This window comes from Sus scrofa, chromosome 18 (assembly GCF_054392235.1).
Source record: "Sus scrofa isolate SSC_HxYL_T2T_F1_AM1 chromosome 18, Sscrofa_HxYL_maternal_Yorkshire_Landrace_v2.0, whole genome shotgun sequence".
Lineage (NCBI taxonomy): Eukaryota > Metazoa > Chordata > Mammalia > Artiodactyla > Suidae > Sus > Sus scrofa.
Genome location: NC_139400.1, coordinates 60,973,140 through 60,994,535, shown reverse-complemented (window position 1 = coordinate 60,994,535; position 21,396 = coordinate 60,973,140). Strand labels below are relative to the sequence as shown.

The window sequence follows — 21,396 nt, the reverse complement described above, 5'->3', positions numbered from 1 at the left end:
CGAAGAGCAGTCATTACCTCTAAGAGTTGTCCTCAGCACCGAGATAATAACCCACAGGCTGGAGATTTCAGAACACCTGCCACCGCCTCTTCATTCTACCGCTGAGAAGCAGGAACACGGGTCCCATTACATAGATGGTGGCGTTTAGGTACCAAGGATCAGAGAACTTATTCCATCTCCACCATTAAACTTATTCCATCTTCACCCCATGGAATGAAAAGGACACACATACTTGGCAGTCATCTGTTTAATGAGATCCGTGTAAACAGCACAACCATGTAATGGACACCAGTGGGGCTCGGAATGACGCAGCTGAGTTTATGGATCAAACCACCTGTGTGATTGCCAAGTTCTGCTTTTTTGGTGTGTCTTGGACTCGGCCAAGACCAGCAGACAATGGCTTTGAGACCACTGGGCTTCTGGTCCCAGGCTCTGTGCTATGACTTGTTCATTTTCCAGCCTCTCCCAGATGGAGAATGTAGGATTTAAGGATGTTGATAGATATTGTACACAGTGGGATTCCTGGGTCAAATAGGTTTGGAAACATGAACAAATATCTTTATTGCAGAATTTATATGTCACCGTTAATCTCCAAAAGGAGTAGAATACAAAAGATTCCACATACTCAGAGTTTTTAATTATAGCATTATCCTCACCGCCTTTTTTTTTTTTTTTTTTTTTTTTTTTTTTGCTGCATCCATGGCATGTGGAAGTTCCCGGTCCAGGGATGGAATCCAAGCCACAGCTTTGACCTATGCCAGAGCTGCGGCAATGCTGGATCCTTTAACCCACTGGGCTGAGCTGGGGATTGAACTGGCAATGCCACAGAGGCAACGCCAGATCCCCTCCCTAGCATTCTTTTTACTACACAGCATAAGTCACATAACTCATGTTACACAAAACTAACTCTTGGGACCATCCCTCAGTATATTCCAAACAACTAAGTTATTTGAGAACCTTTTTTTCCTGTGTGATATAAAAAATCTGTTGCCGATGTCCGCTTGGAGGGTGTAATACTTACGGAAACGCTTGTATATTTTACTTAATATCAAAATACCCAGGTTAGAAACAGTAGGTTCCTTCCTTCTGACTGGGGACAGTTGAGAAAGTTGGGACCTCCTCAAATTCCAGCTACTTTAGCACGGAAGGCTAAACTTCAGCCAGGAGACAGCCAGCAGCTTCTTGCTCGTCAAATGGCAAGACGCACTGAATCAGTGTGCCAGAAAGAATTTAGACTCCACTCCCATCTTGATCCTTTTCAGGCCGTCTCCCAACTCCTTACCATCACTGACTTACTGGCAAAGTGTGCACTCCCGTGAACCATCCCAGCCGAATTCCTCAGTCATTACTTCATGGAAAGATGTTCCACCCAAGGCAGCGGATGGGAGCAGGCGGCCAGGACACTGAGGATGCAGCTCCAGCCAGCTGCCTTTTCTGGGGATCAGCACTAGTCTCCACATGTGGTGTCCACTGCGCCCCAGGACCACCAAATTCTCCAACCTGGAATTTCTTCTGGGGGAGGAACAAGATAAAGATAGTGTTTCAGTCCCCAGACCCACAGTTCAGGATACCACTGACTGTGCTTCCCCGTCAGAATACTCCTGGGAATCCTCGGGAAGTTCCCAGCCCAAATCACGGTTTCCGGGGCTTCTTCAGGACACTGGAGTGCAAATATCATCCTGCCTGGAAGAGAGTCCAACTGTGCATCTCCCTCCTAGGTGACGGCAGATTTTTTCCCCGGGGGATAGCGTCATGGGATAAGTAGAAGCTTTGCAAACAGATCAGATTCAAATTCTGGTTCTGTCTCCCACCAGCCATGTAGACTTTGGCAAGATACTTCAAACCTGAGACTCAGTTATCTTATATTAAAATAGTGAATAATACTCCGTATGGGATTGTTGAAATGACTAAATATGATGACATAGTCTAAGCATAGTGTCTGTCATAGGGTTGGGGCTCAATCCTCTGCCTAAAAAGTTCAGATTAAATATTCTTAAGCTCTATTAATTATTTTGAAAATATTTTAACATCTTTTATATTTTTATTTATATAAAAAATATTATATATGTTATATATGTGTGTGTGTGTGTGTGTGTGTGTGTATTCAATGCATACACAGGATATATATGTTTAGTTCTTCCATCAAGACTGACTTCAACTAAGTGAAGATCAGAGAGAACATAAAACTAGCAAAATTGAGAGCTCCAAGCTGTTGAGGCCTTGTCTTCAAACTGCCAAGCTACCTGATGGCTTACTAACAAAGAGACAAGTGAATCTATTGAATCCCCCCCCCTTTTTTTTTCTGCTGACCTGGAAATAATGCAAACTTCCTCTTTTCACAGCTGTGTGCCAACCACAATGCAAACGTGGTGAATGTGTCGGATCCAGCAAGCAGCATCCTGGGTGTGCTGGAAAAACCTGCAGTGCAGGTAGGGAAACAGTCTGACACAAGTCCCTGCTCTTCCTGTCCAATATACACTGTTTTTTCTATTTTACTCTTTTTATTTTTTAATTGAGATATGATTGGCTTATAACACTGTATAAGGTTTAGACTGTGTTGATTTGATACATTTATATGGCAACAGGATTATCATCAGAGCATCAGTTAAAACCTTTATCATGTCACATATATATCATTTCGTTGTTGTGGTGAGAACGTTTATGATCTAGTCTCTTGAGTTCCCTGGTGGCCTAGTGGTTAAGGACTAGGCATTGTCACCGCTGGGGCTCAGGTTACTGCTGTGTCTTGGGTTCCATCCCTGGCCCAGGAACTTTTGCATACCATGGGCGTGGCCAGAAAACAAAGCAAAACAAAATCTGTGAAGGACACAATAATCTCCAGGCATTAGATCTCCAGACTTTATTCATCTTCTAGTTGCAAGTTGGTGAACCTATTGCCTCTTCCTTTCTCTCTCTGCCTCACATCAGAGATGCCAGTAAACACATAAGAGATGCTTCACAGTCAGTCATGCAAAGAAGGAAAAGTTCAATCAGGAGACACAGACTCTCCCACAGGGAGGGTGGCTGGTTCAGATACAGGGGAGGAGCTGTCCTTTAAAAGCATGGCTCTGGGGAGGTGGGATCAAGACGGCAGAGTAAGAGGAGGCTGAGCTCCCCTCCACCTCCCGTGAACACATGCATGCAGCATGGGGTGGCCCTGGAGGGGGCATCTGGCAGGGGGGTGAGGACTGGGTGGGGAAGATGCAATGTGCAGCTCTCAGCGGGGTGCCCCTCCCCAGACTCAGCGGCGATCGGGGGGTGAGGTACCTAAGGTCCCTTTGCATAAGGAAGAGGGATCTTATGCGGGGAGAATGAGAGTGAGGAACAGCTAAGTAGCGAGGCGAGACCCAAAAAGCCAAAGCAGGGGTTCAAATGAGTCAGCAAAGACAAGTGTGAAAGCTGAGGCCACGAGAGCAAGAATCCAAAAGTCAAGGAAATGAGAACAAGAGCCACGACGTGTGCCGAAACACCGTCCAGGTTTTCCAATTGGAACACTGTTTCAGAACATCCCTCTGGCCCCCTAGCTCTGTTTTCCAGACGAGGAAACTGGGGCCGGGAGTTCCAATGACTCGCCAAGCGATGACCACACCAGACCGCCAGGCTACCTCGGATCCCTCGTCTCTCGTATTCATCAAACAGTCAGCAGAACCTTTCTCCCCCTGGAGAGATGGGCCTGCAGCCCTAGAACCAGCCACTTCAGAGAAAGTAAATCACGTCTGTCAATTCCTTCAACCCTTCTCCAAAGCGACTACAGGATCTTTCACATGTCTCAGTCAATGGCTTGACAGGCCGTCCAGGCCTCTCGAGAATATCTGATGAATTGGAAGATATTTTGGCCTACATCCCAAATAGTTTTTCCCTCAAGATTTTTATCCTCCTCAAGTAAGTTTAAAAGTCTGCTTAGCTTGCAAAGTTCTTTTACTTTCCCAGCTGTGGGCAGGTAACTGAAGGACAGGCATCAGTTTCACCGCAGACCTTCGAGAACCTGCCCAAGCCTTACCCACAAGGTTTGTAGTCTGCGGTCACTGGTGGGAAATTGACAGAAGGCCAGAGGGACAAAGGACAAGATCTGGCTCACAAGTGTCCCTGGGAAGAGGGAGGGACAGGGGTGGTGCTGCCTCATAATGTTTCCTACGGAGCATGCCTACATCGCACGATGCTGAATGTGACGGCGTCATTAACACAAAATCAGAGTTAGTGGAGGACACCCCTAAAGCTGCGATGAGCACACTAATGAGAACGAACTGCTTTTTATTTGCATACGCATCCCTCAGATGGAGACATGATGGGGCGGTATGAATACAAAGCCCTTAACCCACTGGTGTTGGCAGTAACTTTAAGGACGCCGTCCTGAATATTTTCTTTCCATGTTTCCATTCAACGTCTTCATTCCTGAGCTTTGAGAATCTCTGATCCCTAATCAGACCTAGAGGCTCTATGAGCCTGTACATCTCTGTGAGCGCTGCTGGACCGGTTCAGTCTGGGAGAGATGGGTGGATAGTTTCCAGAGTCTGACAAAGCATGGATGTAAGGACCACGGCAGGTCTCCACCCAAGGACCACCACTCCGACAAGGGGGCACCTGCGAAAGTTCTAATGACTTTGCAGAGCCAGGATCTGCAGACCCTGGTTGGCCAAAGCAGCTGCCGCACCGCGTGCCCTTCATTAGCATGTGAGGTCCTCCAGTTCTGAGGTTGACCCTTGCCTCTGGTCCACCCTTCCTTGCGTCTGTTATCTGTCCACTACCCCTTCCCTACGGCCATGGCCATCAAGACGTGAAACTTGAATCTTCCTCTCTAACTCACATCCTGAGTGCATATGCCAAGGATACCGACGGTTAGGGTCACAGCCATCCCTAAGCCCATTCTCACCCCTGCAGGCTTCAGCTGCCCACTTCTCTGGTTGCCCCAGAGACCAAGCCATCACCAGGATCAACTCCACCTGCTGTGAAAACTGAAACCCCAGTCTTCACCTCTCTGACCCACCTGCCTCTGTTCCTTTATGCTTCCCACAATCGAATCCTCTTGGGCAGAGCTTCTCACATACTTTCTGTGCTCCTCAGTCCACGTTCCAGGCTAGTGCCCTGTATCCTCTCACCAGCTCCTCAGCATCTTTGCTCCCCGGCCCTCCACCCTCTACCTAACCATTTGAGACTTTCCCAGGAGCTTTGCATAATCCACTTTCTGTTCCAACCAGGCTGCTGAAGGGCTGGCAACAGCCGCATCTGTGCTCTCCGTCTCCCACTGAATCCCGAGGTCCACTGGGGGCTCTTTCATTTGTCCTTCTCTATTGCATGTCCCTTCCCCCTTCCCTTCAGCACCTGACCTCACCACTCCCCTCAGCCACCCCTCAGAGCATCAGCTCCCACCTCAAGACTGGGCTACCAGGAGAGGGCAGCTGCAAATGTCCTCACTTGCCCCCCCTCCCAGCAATCTTTTAATTCTTTTCCAAAAGATGGGTGTCTCTTTTCTTCCTCCTTCTCAATAATTATCCTTTTCTATTTCTTCACAGTCCCATCGAATCCCATTTTGTGAAGGATCTTGTTATAATTATACTGTTTATGTCTCTCAGAGCTTCAACCTCTTCATAGCTGATGGTAATTTCTTCATACGCTACAATTATCTCCCATGTAACATAAAATCAAAGCTGAAGTGCATTTTTGCATTTTTAAGAACAATTTTTTTTTGCACCTAAGAAATATTTACTGGGAGTCTACTAGGTGCCAATCACTACGACAGGTGCAAGAAAACCTACTGGAAGACAAAGCAGACGTGACCTCACCCCCCTTTATGGAGCCTAGAGTCTAGTGAATGAGACAGATGACATATAATGCATATTCGCAAAACGAGTAGGTCATGACCAATATTAAAAGAACTATAAAAGGGAAACACAGCAGCCTGGGAGCTTGTGCCTAGGGAGACCTCCTGGGCCCAGGGGTAGGGGCCTTGCCTCTGAAAAAATAGGTTTGGGTGGATAAGGGTTGGGAGTGGGTGTCGGGCTGCCCACAACATGGTTGATCATTTCTTTTTTTTCTTTCCTTTTTAGGGATGAACCATGGCATATGGAAGTGTCCCGGCTAGGGGTTGAACTGGAGCTGCAGTTGTTGGCCGACGCCACAGCCACGTGGAATCCGAGCCATGTCTGTGACCTAACCACAGCTCACAGCAACGCCAGATCCCCAACCCATTGAGTGAGGCCAGGGATTGAGCCCATGTCCTCATGGTTACTAGTCAGATTCATTTCTGTTGCACCACCATTGGTCATTTCTTAACCTTGGGCACCACCTCTCCCTCACCCCCAGCTGCCCAAACATTTCCAATTATTTCGACCTCTTTTCAGAATACTCCGTGTGTCTACATCCTTGGCTCCTTTTTGGTCCATGGTCATGTGGCTTCTGTTTCAGCTCTGCCTCCGGATCTGCTCTAACTAACTCATGACCTTCCTGGTTCTAAACAGGTTAAAAGGAAATTCATTCAGATTTCCTAAAAAGAGAGACCCGTGCGTAGTCTCCTCAGTAACTGGGTACCTTGCAATGTGAACAGGCATTATACCTCTTAGTCGTGTGAAATTGGGATTGAAATGGAGGATATACTCACAAGCCCAGGAGGTTTTTTAGATCAAAAGATAACAATAGGTTAAACAGTTAGTACTTAATTTAAAAACTCCAATGGAGGCGCTCCCTTTGTGGCTCAGCAGGTTAAGAACCCGACTAGTATCCATGCGGATACAGGTTTGATCCCTGGCCTTGCTCAGTGGGTTAAGGACCTGGTGTTTCCACAAGCTGCAGCAAAGTTCCAAGATGCCTCTGGGATCCTTTGTTGCCATGGCTGTAGTGTAGGCCCACAGCTGCAGCTCCCATTGCGCCCCTTGGTGGGAACTTCCATATGCCACAGGTGTGGCCATAGGAAAAACAAAAGCAAAACAAAACAAAATTTCAATGGAGTAGGCTAATATCTAGAAAAAATACAAGTTATTAACATTGACTCGAAAGGAAACAAAAACTTGAATTGAAAAAAAAATGAAATAAGCAAAGAATGGCCTTCAATGGTTTTGCACACTTTTTTCCAAAAGTCAAGGGCTGTGTCATCCCCGTGTCAGACATTACAGAACAGACGTCCGCTCCACCCCATAGGGAAACCCCGGCTCCACGCGGCTGTAGAGGACTTGAAATGGGGCTCGTCTGTTCCTGTAAGTACATTCAGATTCCAAAGACTTAGGATGGAGACAGAATGTACAATATCTCAGTAAGTTTTATACTGGCTTAATGCTTAAATGATAACAGTCTTTTATTTGAGGGGTTATATATATGATCAAAATTAATTTGCTCGTTTCCTTTTACTTTTTAAATGTGGCTAGTAGACAACCCCAAATTACATATGCGGTTTGCCTCATATTTTTATCAGACAATGCTGGTCCAGCAACGGAAGAGGCATTGACCAGTCACCATGAATTACTACCACAAGTGTAAAAGCAATATGGGAAACTGTACTGGTGACCCCTGACATTTACTGCGATTTTACTGCGCATCAGCACTACGTTACGTGATTTGCATAAATGATCTCATCTGTGGTCTCAGAACCACCCCACAGGACAGGTAAACGCTACATCTTTTAAAAGTATTACTGTGACCTTACCCAGGTGACATGGCAGGTGTGTGACAGCCCATGTTCTCCACCTCGACACCCACTCTCACCTTCATCCACCAGATAAAGATGGGGTAGGACTGTGGGCAGTGTCTCCTCTTTAAGACATGAGATTTCTTCAGCTCTCTGCTGCTGAACTTCAGGCCAGTTTTCTCAGGTTCTGGGGTCAGTTCCTGGCCAAGGCCTGGGAAGAAGCTGGGTGCCACATTGCCAATGATGCAAAATACAACCCAGGACGTGTAACCCCGTCTCCAGGGCTGAAGAGAGACGCAGGCAGGCCCACACTCAGGCTGCTGGGGGTTTGACCATTTGGATTTTATTTGCATTTCCTCTGTCCTCCTAGACAGGAACAGGCCTTTTCAAATGGGCTTAGCTCTCCAAATCCACTCAAAATGTCACAAAATTAAATGAATGGTTTCTTAGACACCATGGGGAGTAGAAACCCGATAGCAAAACACTAATGGTTTCCTTTGCAGGAAGCCCCCTTTGAGGATAAAAGAATTCATCTAAGAGTCAGACCCCTTCCTGGCTGGTGTGTCCGTGTCTGTCAGATGACAAGCCGTGGGGAGTCAATAGCACCCTCACCCCACTCCATCTGTGATCCCGGAGAACAAGAGAAGAGGGAAGCAGATCCCGCTCCTGTGATTTCAATTACAGGGAGGTGAAAAATTATTTGATATCCGAGCTTGCTAAAGGCGCCCATTCCTTCTGCTCCAAAGATCTTTCCCGCGAAACTGAACAAAAGAGGAGAAAGAAGTTTCGATGCATATTGAGGGGAAGGGGAGTGGGGAGAAAGCCAGCACAGCAGGCAGAGAGTTGATGACAATGCAGACAAAAGAAAGAACTTCTTAAGATTCTTTCTAAGAAATGGAATTCGCCCGGCACTGGTTCTTTTATTAGAACCTTTCTCGCCCTCTCCCTTGCTCTGTATCTCCCACACCAAGAATTAGATTTGGGGTTTTGAAGCCGCATTGATAGCGCAGACTTGGTTGTTACACTCCACGATGATAACGTCACTTGAGCCTCCTTGTCTGGGCAGCGCCAGCCAATTTGTGGCAGCCCCTGGCTGGCACCCACCTTGGTTTTCCTGGAAATGAAATCCCCAGTGGGGCTTTTGGCAAAGCTCTCTGTCATGCCTTAACGCAGAGTCAAACCCTGTATTAACTGCAGCCCTTGCTGAGACCCCTCCCTGGGCAGGGGTGGCAGGTCCCCCAGGCCATCATTCACACCTGTCAGGTGTGTGAGGGAGCCCAGGTTGTCTCAGCCCTCTGAGCTACAGTTTCCTCATCTGGCAAATGCAGGAAAGCAAAATTGACCAAAGAGGGGTTGTGTGAGGCTAAAATCCGCAGAAACCACTTGGATCACAGTAGATGTTTGGTGCTTTGTACCCCTCGAAATCAGCGCTTCTCTGCATAAAGAAAGAATCCTCCTCAATTAGGCTTTTTGAAGTTAAAATCTCCAATTCTACACAAGTGCAAATCACACGTGCCTCTGTGCCCTGCTGCTTGTTCGGCACTGTTAGCATTTTCTCTCACCTACCTCTCCAAGCCCTGTGCATGTTCATTAAAAATGTTGCATCACTGTCTGGTGATTAAGGAGAATAACCTCAGGTTTCAGGGCGACTGAGAAAAATCATTTTCACATTTCTGCCATCCCACGTCGTTACCACAAACATGTTGCAGTGCAAAGCTGTGTAAGTACAGTCATAAACGCTATGTCATTGGAATGATAATCCTTGAATATGGGAACACAGGAGGAAGAATTGGCCCTGTCAAAATTCTGGCATGTTAATTCTAAAAATTCAATCACATACCTTAGAGTCATATGTTGAAAACTGGGTCTCTTCATCTAGAGAGTACATTTTCCAAAGGCAAGAATTTCCAACATCTGCGTCTTTGCTCCAGCATCTGCCCCTTTGCTTGGCCAACAGTGGTGGCCTCATTCACATTTGTTGCTTGGCTGATTGACTGATTGATTACAAACAACAGCTCTTGGCCTTGAGGCTGCAGAGGCTGAAATAAAGGGGGCATGGTCCTCCTAATTTCCTGAACACCAAATGCACCCTCATGTTGAGACTGTGGGCACCATCTTTGTGCAACCGTCCAGCCGAAGGGCCCCGTTGCTCAGCACCCAAGGAGACCCGTTGGGAGCTGGGGACTGGAAACTAGGCAGCTCCGTCTGAGCTCTTGCATAGGTACAGGCTCATCTCCCTGCCTTATTGCTCCACCAATGTGTGTGAGCTCCTCAGGTCAAGACCGGTGAGTGAAGCTCAGACCACCTGTGACACAGACAGGCCAGCAACAGAGAAGCTGTGGGTGTTCGTGGGGGCTGGTCTCAGAGGTTCCCAGAAACATCAAGGAGGTTCCAAAACTGAGTTGGTGTGATGAGGAGGGAGCTGAGGCAGAATCTGAATGTCAGGCATATGGATTCGGTTACAGGGCACCCCCGTTGCCCCATGAACGTGTTAAAGGAACCAAGTGGCCTGTGACAACAACCTCTGTTGAGCTGTCTAGGCCTGGATTCCATGAGCCGGCTGACACAGGAAACCCCTCACAGGATTGAGTACATCCGAGGCCAGCAGGAGGTCTATATTCCACTTCCGCCAAGTCTGAGTGTGCCGGAAATGAGTCCAGTGCCACCCAGTCATTGGCGCAAGGTTCCCTAGAGACTACAGTGGGTGGACATGGGGAAAAGGGAGCTCAGAGGACTTAGAAGCCCTCAGCGCCCCGCCCACGTTCCTCCTCCATAGCCCACCCGGGTACACCAGCCTGACTTCTTCCTGCCAACACTCTGCCTGGCGGTGCCCAAAATGTTCCCTCTGGCAGCGAGAGCCCATGTTGCCCTCCCTGGAAGCAGGCAGGAAAGCCAGAGGCGAATTAAATTCCCCAACCCCAAAAACCCTCCGCCAAAGACCAAGAACAGGCCGTGTCGAAACACCTGACCTCTCATCCTCAAGTGGAGTAACTGAGTCACATAATCTATGCCAGTTTCCAGAGTTCCCGAGTGGGATTAGCCTGATGTTTCCTGGAGTCACCTCTCAGCACAAGCTACTTGCACTCAAATCCTTAATACAATTCTGCTTCTGCAGCTCAGCTTGGAGACCCCTTCTCGGCTGATAAATGCCACGTGGAACGTGGTGAGGAACAGGCAGAGGTCCTGGTTGTCTGTCACAGACCCTCTAGGAGCCAGGCAGTGGGGTCAGAAATCCTCAGTCCTCCTTGGCTCTCCTGTGGGCATCAGGCATGGGAACACACTGCAGTATCTTATGAAAGATGCCCAGGCATAGAAGTCCTCCAAAAGCCATCAGAATCTCACTACTCACCCTTACCCTATTTCTAGCTCCTTACCAAGTGAAGGAGCATCCCATGGAAGCCGTCTTCCTGACAAGGATGCCCAGACAAAAAGTCAGGACCAGTGTAACTGTCATAAGAAAGACTCCACACTGGACAGAGAGGGCAGTGATGTGCTGGTAGACCAATTCACTTGCGCTTCTGGAAACGGCAGCGAGGTCCCAGCCAGGCTACCCAGAGGGAAGTTCTCAGGCACAGGATCAGCACGGAGCAGCCACCCCATGGATCTTACGCATATAAACTTGGATGACAGAGGGTCTAGGTGGCTTGGGGGGTGGAGGTAAAATACCAGAGGCCTTGAGAGCTGGTGGGATGGCTGGGGGCCAGACCCTGCCCAGAACTAGTCCCAGGCTCCAGAGGTGACCTTAACATGGGAGGAATCACCAAGGAGATATTTCTCAGGTCCGCTTGTCCCTCCTCTCCCGTGACTCTCAGCAGGCGCGGGTGTTCACTTCCTCCCTTGTAAAGGCCACCTACCCTCTGACCCCTCTCTTCGCTTCACCTCTCCAGCCAGACAGCTTCAGTTGACATCTTTTGTGGGAAGCGAAAGAATTAAACTCCCCTAGCTTCCTAAATGTGTCAGGATTTTTCTTCATGAGGGGAATATGTTTTTACCATACTTAGTACTTAGAGACTCAGGCCTCCTCATTATAAAACGTATGTAATTTTAATTCCACGGTGTATTCCAATCAACTCGATTATGCATTCTCATTTTCATAGTGTCTTGAAGTAAGCAATTCCTGATATATTGTGATATATCTAGCTGGCATGGAATGGATTCTCCCTGCTACCTGGGTCCCAGATTGTGCTGCCCACGGGGCCTGACCAGACCAGGTAAATGGTAAAACCCAAAGAAGGGTCTTCAGGTAGCTCGTTGTATTTCTAACACAAGTCATTTCCTCCCAACAACTATTCCATTTGTCATGTTGCTTGTGCAGCGTTAGAAGCTTTCATATCCACCTGAGGAAATACACAAACCAATGTAGAAGTTGTTGCTGGTACAGACACCCAAAAAACCCAGCAAGTGGGATGTGGACTTTTCTGGAACAGTTGGCCAGGGTAGCAGAGATGAGGGCGGGCAGGGTGGGAAAGGCAGGGCTGCACCAGCGCCCCTGACAGTTGGATGAATCTCCAGTCCACGGAGAGGGAGAGAGTTTCAAAGAGAAGGCCAATCGGTTGATGTCTCCTGGAGACCTTTCATCATTTTTTTCTATCTCATCGGCTCTTACAATCAATGAATACTCCTTCCTGAACTTATGATGCTGGAGACCCATCTATCTTCCGGTGAGAAAGTTTGAACCAGAGTTGTAGGTGTTTAAAATCCCACTGACAAGCCTTAATTCGTCTCTTTAAGTCCTCCTGAAAGAGAAGTTCTCTGTTCCCTCAAAGATATTAAGTCCCTGGGCTGATTGTGACTTTGACAGATGTGTGACCGGTCGGTGCCCATGACTGAGAGCTGTGGCAGAAGCCCCTTCATCCTCACTCATTTCATCATTTTAGAACCCAAATCAGGAGTGTGTGAGGCTGGGCCTGGTTTCTCTTTCAAGGTCTCAAAACGAACTCAGGAGACAGGTTTTGGAGAATGCTGCAGGGAGGTTATTCAAGCCTGTTCCCTGGGACAACAATGTCATTCTTTGCTTCTGAGATGTAAGCGATTGGGTGCCATTCCGCTGGGCTGCATTAAGAGCATCCACAGGCAGACAAGTCAGGTAAGTCTGAGGACCACCAGGGCTGGGGGTCCTATTTTTCTTTATCTCAAACTCTAGAAGATGAATAAATGAGCACATTAGTTTAAAAATTACTTAGTTCTTAAATAATGATATATTATGCAATTCTAGAACAGGCAGAGTGATAGTCCCATGCCTGGTTGCCTGAAAAAGGAGGTGAAGTCTCTTCTCAAATTATAATCTTAGGGCAGAAAGCTCTAACCAGATTCACAACTTTTTGCAAAGATTTTTTTTTCTTTTTAGGGCAGCATCTATGGCATATGGAAGTTCCCAGGCTAGGGGATGAATGGAAACTTCAGCTGCCAGCCTGCACCACAGCCACAGAAACTCAGCATCCTTAACCCACTGAGTGAGGCCAGGGATCAAACCCACATCCTCGTGGATACTAGTTGGGTTCGTAATGCACTGAGCCACAAAGGGAATTCCTGCAAAGCTTTTATCTACATTGCATCTGTAAATAATCTGCACCTCTATCTGTAAATGTTTTTGACAGCTTTCACCCATTTCCCAGCAACTTATGGCAGACCAACTGGAACTGCTGATTCTGTGCACAGGTGCTATTTAAAACCAGCTTTTACCTGGACCTCGGTGGTATACAATTCAACCTTCTATGCAAAATGCATGAATTGAAATAGACACGTGTTTTTTGGTTCCACATCTGTACGTAGTCTTACAAGCACTTTGTTGACAATATAATCAGTAACTCTGTGCATAAAACCGTCCACTGTAAAATTCCTTAAGAACTTCTGGTGGCCTTGCCTCCCCTCATGAAAAATATAGACCTTATCGCTTAAATTGAAATTAATTTTCATTTATTACCCTATCTAAAGAGTTACTCCATTGATCATTGCCTGTCTAGATTCTCCAGAATTTCAAAGATATATATACACCCTAATGTTCATAGCCGCTTTATTTATAGTAGCAAAGATATGAAAGCAACCTAAGTGTCCATCAACAGATAAATGGATAAAGAAGATGTGATGTCTATAAATGCACACACACACACACACACACACACACACAGTGGAATACTACTCAGCTACGAAAAAGAATGAAATGTTGCCATTTGCAATAACATGGACGGACTTAGACAATATTGTGCCCAGTGAAATAAATCAGACAGAAAAAGACAAGCATTGTATGTTTTCACTTGTATCTGGAATCTATAAGACAAAACAGATGAACATATGTAACAAAACAGACACAGGCTGACAGAGAGAACAACCTCATGATTTTGCCAGCGAGGGTGGGGGTGGGAAGACAGTGCAGTAGGTGAAGGGGATTAAGAGGCACCAACTACCAGTTATAAAATAAATGTCCCCGTGATATCATGTACAGCATGGGGAACAGTCAATAAGACTGTAAGAACTTTGTCAGGGGGTAATATACAAATGTATCGAATCGCTGCATTACATATCTGAAACTAATACAGTAGTATAAGTCAACTATACCTCAATTTTTTAAAAAGATAAAAAAACAAAAAAAGCTCAAGAAACTGTAGCAACTATAAAATAAATTTTACCGAAAAACTAAATGTAAAGCTATCTCCTGAGTATAGAAATTACCTAAGGAACAAGTGCTATAAACCTAATTTTGATCCGCGTTTCGGAATATGAAGAGATAGGCAGAAAGCGACCTTGTCACCTTTAGAGTGCCAGGAAAAGGTCACTGAAATCATCAACATTAGGGAAAACGGGATTGAAAGCATTCGTCATGGTTCCGTGGCACGAGACTCTACAACTTAAGTAGAAGAGCTTAATACTTTGGAGTGGACTGTTGCTCGAAAAAGCAATTATCAATAATCCAGATAATAAGGAAAAAGGCTCTGGAAAAAAAACATAAAATTCCTACATTAGGAAATCTCCCATGAGCTCAGATTTTTAGATAATATGCTATAATGATGGGTTTACCTCATAGAAAATATTCAAACGTCCCTTGAATAGTCTTTGAGGTCTAGGACTAATGCTACGGCTTTGCAATTATGTACTTTCATCATTGCAGTTTCAAGTTAAAACAATGTCCAGGGTTTCAAAACCTCTCGTCTTAAACGAGCATCCCAACCACAGTTCCCGGTCTTAGAGCACCCCCCAGGCCATTCACTGACGCCTCTTTCAGTCCAGGCTGCATAAAAACCCAGCTCATAGAGAATGAAAAACTTGAAAACCTGGCTGACTTGTCAATGAGCCAAGCTAATGTCAGAAGTTTCAGTTTTTAAATAATAGAGAAATGGAAGATGCTTCCATGATGCTTTCATGAGGGGAGCATCTGTTTTCACAAGGCAGAGGGGTGCTATGCCCCTGGGGCTGAGAACTACCCTTGCAGATAGATCCATGTGCTTTATTTGCCATGATGGGTTCCACCAGGATTCTTTGGCTCATTCCACTACCTCAGATTCATAAAGAGTACCTTTAGCTCCTGAACGTCCCTTTTCTAATATACCCACACGCACATCTTATACATGAGATTTGACCCTTAGCCCCAAATCCCTCTCTCTTCTCCTACCTTTGTGATCAGAGCTGGATTCTGGGTAAGCATTGAGGACTATTTTTGCCTGGGCTTAAAGTCATTGGACACAATGACCACTATCTGGAAACAACCTAATGTCCATCAATGATGAATGGATAAAGAAAACGCGATTGATATACATACATACGTATATATATTATAGAGATTGATACATACATGAATATATATGAATTCATATGTGATTTTTATACAAATATAATTTTGGCTTTAAAAGAGAGAAGAACTTCCTGCCTTTTAAGACAATACGGTTGGACACCCAGAGGACACTATGCTACGTGAAAACAGCCAGCGACAGTAAGACAAGTACTATATGATGTCACTTACAGGTGGAATCTAAAATAATCAAACTCGTAGAAGCAGAGAGTGGGATGGTGGTTACCAGGGGCTGGGGAGAGGAAGAAATGGGGGAGGGGGACGGTCAAAGTGTACCAAACTTTACGCAAGATAAATAAATCCTGGCCATTTATAGCATAGCGCCTATAGCTAGCAGAGCTGTATTGTATGCTGAAATTTTTACAAGAGAGTAGGTCTTATGTTAAGTGTTCTTACCACATACACATGCATACAAAACATTAATAATGGGAGTTCCCATTGTGGCACAGCGGAAATGAATCCGACCAGTATCCCATGAGGATGTGGGTTTGATCTCTGGCCTTGTTCTGTGGGTTAAGGATCTGGTGCTGCTGTGAGCTGTGGTGTAAGTGGCAGATGTGGCTCAGATCCTGCGTTGCTGTGGCTGTGGTGTAGGCTGGCAGCTGTAGCTCTGATTCGACCCCTAGCCTGGGAACCTCCATATGCCACAGGTGCGGCCCTAACAATAAAAAGTAAAAAATTAGTAGTAATAGTGAGAGGGAGAAAACTCGGGGGGGTTATGGGTTTGTCTGTGTGATGGTTTCGAAGGTATATGTTTATCCCCACACTCATCAAGCTGTGTACACTAGACATGCACAGCTTTTTTTTTTTTTTTTTTTTTTTTTGGCTTTTTGCTATTTCTTTGGGCCGCTCCCTTGGCATATGGAGGTTCCCAGGCTAGGGGTCCAATTGGAGCTGTAGCCACCGGCCTACGCCAGAGCCACAGCAACGCGGGATCCGAGCCGCGTCTGCAACCTACACCACAGCTCACGGCAACGCCGGATCCTTAACCCACTGAGCAAGGGCAGGGACCGAACCCACAACCTCATGGTTCCTAGTGGGATTCGTTAACCACTGCGCCACAAGGGGAACTCCACGCACAGCTTCTTACATATCAATATACCTCAACGAGTAGCTTAAAAACAAACGAACAGAAACAGTAGGAGCGCTCCACTTAGACAGTCATTACCCCTTACCTGCAGTCTGAGCGTAGCTTTCAAGGTTAACCAGCAAACAGCGTGAAAAGATGAACTCTGGGGCAAGTATTCTCCCTATAGCCTCGAACGGATTCGCCCCAAGCCCATCCCCAAATAACCTTCTAAAGTTGGGGAGGAGAGTGGGTCCGGCCGGAGAAACGCCTCCTCTAGAAGAGACCAGGCTTCTCATCACAGCAAGTCCCATGGGAGGGAAGAATGCAGACTCAAGCCAAAGAGAATGTGATTTTCAAACTGGGCTTCTGGGGTCTATAGACTTATTATAAGATGTATGGACCTTTTCCATAAAAGCTGTTTCTTCCATTTTATATCATCTATAACCTCAAATATTAGCATAAACATATTCTAAATGTCCTTGCTGGTCATTTTGTAGCTGTGTGTCTCCACTTCATTTCAGCGCCTGCATTTCTGCTTGTATGAGCAAAATCTGTGATATTATTTAAAAGGCAATGCAGTTGTTTTTAAATTTTGTTTTGCTAAACCCCAGGAGCACAAGGCGTCCACAACCTCTTCAGCACGAGAAACATCGCAGTAGTTCCTTTTCCCTAGTCTGCTTCTAGCTGCAATCTCCCCATTCCTACCCTAGAAATCTGTTCCCAGGAGTTCCCACTGTGGCACAGTGGATTAAAGCTCCAGCATTGTCTCTGCAACACAAAAGGTTCAATCTCTGCCCTGGCACAGTGGATCCAGCATTGCCACAGCTGTGGCGTAGGTCTCAGCTGCAGCTTGCATTCTATCCCTGGCCTGGGAACTTCCATGTGCTGCTGGTACAACCCAAAAAGGAAAAAAAAGAAATTAAATTTATTATCTGTGTCTAGTGACCTCAATGTGACCTTGGAGCCCAGGTTTTCCTTGATTCATATCAGGAACTAAAATGAAACAATGCTTATATTTCTTAGACGACCCAGCAGAATACATGACTCAGATTTTCCATGAATATGAATTGTATGATTAGACTCCACCTCTATAAAAAGAAGAAGCAGGTGTACTAAGCAGCAAACCATTTGGGAAAAAGTGAATCCAAGTCATGTTGGTTCTAAGAATTCTCATAAATTGTCATCTTTTCAGAGGCTTTTGGCCTCTACTTAAAACACAAATAGATGGAAAATTTCATAGTGAATCTGTGTTAAGTCGTCAAGGCTTTCTTTCTGCCCTGCTGCATATGTATGACCAAAAACATCTCTAGTTTTCTTTCTCACGCCAGTGATGGGTCTAGACTGGCTTAGACTTCAAGTCTGAATGTTGACAACCTTGCCCAGATGTAGATGCTGCTCCTTGACCAGTTTCCCTGTTTCCTGGTACCAGTTCCGTATACACTCCCCTGGCTGCTGTGTGCTTTGATGCTAGTGACACACATTTGTGACCTGGAGGAAACTGTCCTTAAACCACCAGATCTGCTGTCCTATAGCTAGAAGTGCCTGGGTATTCAATAATCAGACAGGAATTTGAAATAGAAGAAATTTGTATCCTCCTGCATTTCTCTGTCATTGTTAGAATTAGAAATGGTTTTCCTTATCAAAGAAGGAAGTTTTTAGGGGCACGCAACAACTGTAGCACCCGCTAGCGTTCTTTAAGCAATCGAGACGCTCAGGGACTGTGGGTGCTGCCACAGAAAACTGTAGAAAATCCTCATGTGCAAGTCAATCGTCCACTCCTAACAGAAGAGAGAGAAACTGGCCACCACGTGCCCTATTCCATTAACTGAGTCCTCACCCAACTCGGGGAGGAGCTCTGAGCAGTCCCATTTACACTGATACCTGAGACGGGTCTGAGCTGATGGTCATCCTGGGGTCAGCACGGGCTCCAGGTACAATCCTCATCCTGCCATATCGTACGGTACAGGCCATTCTCTCTACTTCATGGAAATCCTACACGTGCAGGACCTATCGCATTTATTGATTGATTTATATTTTGGCTGCACCCGCGGCATGTGGAATTTCCCAGGCCAACGATGGAACCTGCGCCACAGCAGCAACCCAAGCTGCTGCAGTTACAAAATCGCATCCTTAACCTGCTGCATCACAAGAGAACTCCTCATTTTAATAGTTGAACTGAAGAAAATGAAGCACATCGGGCCCAAGTTTGCACAGCCAGAGGTTTCAGAGAGAGACTGGAACTCAGACCACTGGCATGGCCTTAAGTAACATCCTTCCCAGTCAGACGTTGGTTCAATATGGTGAACCGAGCATGTGTTCATGCCTTTGCTCCCTCCTGTGCCCATGAAATTACTGCTACTCGTTATAAGTCCTTATTGCCATTTCCTTTCTCAGCTATGATAATTATTATTTTGATAAAAACTCTGAAAAGAAATAAAAATACAACTCTTCAATTATAATGGAAGCCACCTACTGTACAGCACAGAGAACTGTGTGTGGTCGGGTCACTTTGCTGTACAACAGAAATTGAAGAAACACTGTAAACCAACTATACTTAAAAAAAACACCAAAACCATTAAAAGGTGTGGTCTCCTGAGGGTGGGATTTGCATACAGAGGTGCAGAATGGTAGCATTTACTTTTCATTTTACATCATTTGAATTTGGGTTACTGTGTGCAATTTCTATAATTTTTTTCATTTCAATAAAACAAATCTGGGAGAAAAAAAGCAAAGACATAGAAGGGTGGAAAGAAAAAAAATGCATGAATTTTCACACAATAGAATATTAGACAGCTGTCAAAAAGTTGGAGGCATAGTCCTTGTCCTGGCCTGGGAAAATTTCTAAGACATATTACTAGATAAAAAATAATCTAGGAGTTCCCTCATGACTCAGTGAGTTAAGGATCCAGCATTGTCACTGCTGTGGCTCTGGTTACAGCTCTGGTGTGGGTTTGATCCCTGGGCAAGGAATGTCCACATGCTGTGGGTGTGGCCAAAAAGAGAATAATCTAGGTGCAAAACAATATATGCAACATGCAGTTACTTGTGTAATACAAAAATTGTCTCTATAGTTATGTACCTGGATAAATGCGGAGACGGACACACACCAATGAAGGCTTCTGGGAGGCATGGAATTGGAATGGAATTGGAAGTGGGGAGAACTCACTGAGTGTCAGATGTGACTCTCTCTCTACTGCTTAGCCACCTCTGCACCAGGTACATCTAGGCTGCCTTTTAAAACAAACTTGATTTATACGGGTAGTTTTTCAGAATGTTTAAAAATGGATAATTCATTGGGTCAGTTAGGTCCTCTGGAAAGCAGACCCTGAGACATCAGGGTGCCAGTGATGTGTTGGAGGGTGAGCTGTGAACATAGGGGTGAGGAGAACTGCTAATGGGCTTCAGCACCCCCAGGAAGATAGATCTTTCCTGGTGACAGGAAGGAGGAGGAAGCAGGACTGGGTAAGAGCATTTCAGACCACAGGGCAGATCTGATCAAGCCAAGGCCAACCCAGTGGGAGCTCTGAGACAAGCCTGTCTGAAGCCTGTCCAGGAAGAGGTGACCTTGCCCAGGAAGCCAGGGTGGGTCCCAAGCGTTCTAGAAGCTGGAGGCTGTTACCTGTCCTGCAGCCAAACAGTAAGTTCTTCCTTGAGGGGACCCAACCTGTGCACCTCCAGAGCTGCCTTAAACACAAGCGCTCCCTGTGGTGGTGGTATTGCCAGCCACCTCCCAGGTGTGGGCTCCCAGATGCCCAGGGCCAGCATCTCAGGAGGCCACACTCTCAGGTGTGTGCTGTGCAGGCTGCTGCCAACTTGAGCCTTGTTCTCTACAACAACAAAATTGAAACTGTTCCAATGAAAGAACATTTTCTTTTCACTGTCTCATCATAGTATCTCCCAGGACTCTGTGTGTCTGTCCATAGATGGGGTGGGCAGATGGGGGAAAGCCAAAGATGTTTTAATACCCGAGGCAAAGGAATCCTTGCCTTAAAAAAAAATTCTAAAAATGTAAAGTTGAAGATCTAGCACCAGGATACTTCCATGTACCCAGAGTTTTCAAAGTCCTCTGATGGGTAAAGATAATGAAACTTATTAGGCTGCTTCTTGAGACCTCTCTCCCCACTTCTTTCTCCAAAAGATTATACCTGCATATCTCCTTCTTCACAGCTTCATCAGAAATAACAAATTCTGGAATTACCATTGAGGCGCAACAGAAAGGAATCCAACTAGGAACCACAAAGTTGCGGGTTCAATCCCTGGCCTTGCTCAGTGGGTTAAGGATCCGGTGTTGCCATGAGCTGTGGTGTAGGTCACAGATGCTGCTCAGATCTGGCGTTGCTGTGGCTCTGACATAGGCCAGCAGCAACAGCTCCGATCAGACCCTTAGCCTGGGAACCTCCATATGCTGCAAGTGCAACCCTAAAAAAAGACAAAAAAAAAAAAAAAAGCAAAAAACAACAAATTCAGAAATATTTTCCCACAACGATTACTCTCCACCTACACCACTGACTTTTACCCATATTCATATATTTATGCATCAGTTTTTTCCATTTCTTGCTGCATGATATAATCAAAACATTGAAAGTTTTTTTCTCCCAGAAGAAAAAGAGAGAGAAAGAATGCATGAATGGAAGAAAGAAAAGAGAGAAAAGGGAGGGAGGAAGGGAGGCAGAGAGGGAGGGAAGGAGGGAGGGAGGAGGGAAGGAAGGAAGGAGGGAGGAAGGAGAGGGAGGAAGGAGAGGGAGGAAGGGGAGGGAGGATGGAGAGGGAGGGAGGAGAGGGAGGGAGGAAGGGAGGAAGGAGGTTCCCTTGCTTTCAGTAGATGACAGCTCAGTCCTTGGTGGGATATTTTTTCTTGACTCTGCTTAACAGTTCAACTCTGCAAAGATACTTCTTTAAGAGAATCAGAATCGTGTTCATTCTAGCCGA

At 46.0% G+C, this 21,396-nt stretch overlaps 1 long non-coding RNA gene across 2 annotated transcripts in view; it reads right to left on the bottom strand.

Moving 5' to 3' along the window:
* Nucleotides 1-660: 660 nt before the first annotated feature.
* The window catches only part of LOC146395096 (uncharacterized), a 75,207-nt gene continuing 54,471 nt past the window's right edge, over nt 661-21,396 (bottom strand). The window contains exons 4-5 of one of the 2 annotated variants that reach the window (XR_014834355.1): nt 7,693-12,754; nt 661-1,512 (exon numbers count right to left, since the gene is read on the bottom strand). This is a non-coding gene — a long non-coding RNA (uncharacterized LOC146395096). The remainder of the gene's footprint in view (nt 1,513-7,692; nt 12,755-21,396) is intronic. The other variant, XR_014834356.1, reaches the window with a different exon arrangement.